A 3,112-nucleotide genomic window follows, 5' to 3' on the forward strand; every position below is an offset into this window, starting at 1 on the left:
ACATATTTACCCATCTTTGTTTAAATATCTGTCTGCGTAGTTGACATTTTCAATGCCTGTCAGCTAACTTTACTGACCTCTACGTTTGTTTTAGTCATGCCCATTGCACATAGCTGAACTAACTGATTTCAGAGTCAGACCCCTTTTATTGCGTACATTTGTTGCCAAAATCCTGTTAGTGGTCACAGCTGGCGAATGGTTGAACTTTTAAAGTTAGTGCAGACAGTAGAATAAGTAGAAGAATAAAATGCCAGTTAAAATACTCCAACCATCATGTATGGGGAATACAAGAAATGGCAATGAATGTGCTTGACTTTTTTATTGAAAAAGGGCTGCCTATATATAAACAATCAGCATGCATATTTCAAGAGATTTTCTTTTCTTTCAAAACTTTTGTCATTATTTTTCACATAAGTGAGATTTAAATGTTAAAATAAATGTTAAAGTAGTTAGTATGAAATAATTGCCCATAACATAAAAGAAAAAAAAATAAAAGAAAAATTATTGCGAAATGACATCCTACTAATGAAGCTAACTAACTGCGCGCTGCTACTCTGCTATCTGTTTTTGTTCGTTTTTTTTTTTTTAAATTCGGCTAAGCATTTAATTTTTGCTCGCTGTAGCACTGCACTACTACCATTTGCTTTTAAAATTTCAGCTACCTACACAGTGACAACAAAAAGAAAGCACATAAATAGTACTGCGAGTACAAGTCCAACAAAAAGCAAACTGAAAATGTCAAAATTAATTTCGAAAGTAATTAATGAACAAACTTTTTGTGCCAACATTCTTCTGCACCGCGCCATATTCGCTCATTCTCTGCTTGACCTTTACAGTAGTCAGGCTACGTTCGCTGTGTTTAGTAACTATTGCAAAAGTTATCACAAAACTATGTACACGTGAAAGGTCACTACCACCACCAACAGCAACTCCCTCTGCCGCCAACACCACCTTCACCTGCACCACCTTCACTGGCCACTTTCGATATTAGTGACTTGTTATACTTTTGTCGTTCACCAGTTTTGCTGTCATTTATAGTAGTCTCTTCCTAGTCGTTTAGTTGCAATCCACTCGTTTCGTTCTTACTTTTTCAGCACTCAGTACTCGGAATTCTGCAGCTCGATTGTGTGCGTTATCGTCATTGTACGCTGTACTCGGCCACGGTCATTAGCTAAAATGAAATGCGAAACATTTTTCATTGCATCTTTGAGTTTACACTTGCGTTTCTCTCGCTGTCGTTTTCACTTTGTCTTCTTTTCATTGTATAAAAGAAAAAAATGTTTTTTAGCAATGCTGTAATTACTTTAGATTTTTTGTGGAAGAAAGCAAATATTTTGTTACGATGATTTTTGCTTGAAATCGGAGAACTCTTTCAAAACAAACTATACAATTTGAGATATTATTAATTTTTAAATTAGCTGAGCTTAGGAATTGTTTCTTATTTGAAGTTAGCGATAAAAATTAGAAATAAATTAAGCTTTACGAAAATAATAATAATATGAACTCAAGACTCTTCTGCGAAATATTTTAAGTGCCACTTCGAAAAGTTCACTTTTTAAACAGTTGAAGAGTACTTATGTAATAGATAAGAGTTCATTGTTTACCTAGAAAAGACAAAAAGTGTTCAATAAATAAGGCATCCTTAAATTGTTTTCAATCCTCGGCTGGTTGCTGCAGATACGAGAATCGATTCCTGGTAAACAAGGACCAGACCATCAGGATTGGAGCTAAATGGATCAGAACTACAAGGCATCTTCTTTGTATATTAATGCAACGATTAACTGCAGCATGTTCTTCCTCCTGAGACAAAAGTGCTCCGCCCACTGATTCCATTGTATTCTACTTAATTAAGGAAAATCTTTTCAAATAACGACTAATTTTTTTTTTTATTTCACTATTCACTTACGATTATATTTACATATTTTATTTTGTTTCTGTCAAAACAGCTGATTAAGAACTTCGAATTTCGCACTTTTAGCTGGCAGTGCCGTTGATAGTTACGATCGGATTATGGCATACCAATTTTTGGAACGGAACTACGAATTCGTAACTACGAAGATTACAGCATACGGGTGATAATTTGGTAATATTTACCAAATCATGTTTTGAGTGAAATATATTTAGCTGACTTTTTTCTGAGTGTAGTCTCTCTCTAAAAGTGTGGATTTAAATGGTGGACCATTGAAAAACGAGAAGAGAAATGCTGGATAAAAGAGCTGCAGACCAAGAAAAATGAAGCTGGAATGAGTACCCTTCATCTGAGGTGCGCCTGTATTAAGCCGTAGGGGAAATGTTTGTACTTTTCAGGCTTCGAAAATCGTGATGATACCGTGATTTCACTCTATTTGCCACTTTTTGGTTCAAATTAATATTATAGTTGAAACAATGCTTATTTATATCTAATTTCATTTGAAAATTGAAAAAAAAACAGGGGTGGTAATCATTATGAGTAAAATAATATAAATCAGCTATTAATCATTATTTTATGATTTTCATTTTTTTCGCTTCAAAATAATAACAAGTAATTTTTAAGCAAAAAACAAAACCGACTTCAATTCTCATATAAAAATTTAAGATTATCGTTAATTTCTTCTTGATCCAATGATCGGATTTAAACTAAATTAGTATGGTAACAACTTTCCTTTAAAAAAAGAAAGCGGCTTACGTGATCCAAAGCTATGCGGTAATATACATAAAAAAAAACTAAAAAATAAAAAAATATTCCGACGAATTGATTACCTTTCGGTTAATTATTATCGAGTTTTATTTTTACGCTCAATGAAAATAATTATTGCCAAATTTATTTCCGATCACAAATAATGATTATTTTATGATTTTTATTTTCTCGCTCAGAGATAATAATTATTACAGAGTTTTATTTTTCCACTTAAAAATTAAAAGGTCATACAGGCTCAACCAACTGAAACTTTGGCCTGAAAATTTTGGAACTTTTTCCTTTTATTAGGATTTCACTACCTCTGAAAAGAATACATCGGAAATCACGCTGGCATAGCTTTTGAGTTTTTTGAATAATCATTATTTTTAAGTGAAAAAATAAATTGAGTAATAATAATTTACATATTAAATATTATCTTTAATCTGTATTGGTTAA

This window comes from Rhagoletis pomonella, unplaced genomic scaffold (genome assembly GCF_013731165.1).
Source record: "Rhagoletis pomonella isolate Grant_MI unplaced genomic scaffold, Rhpom_1.0 Rhpom_scaffold_00011, whole genome shotgun sequence".
Classification (NCBI taxonomy): Eukaryota; Metazoa; Arthropoda; class Insecta; order Diptera; family Tephritidae; genus Rhagoletis; species Rhagoletis pomonella.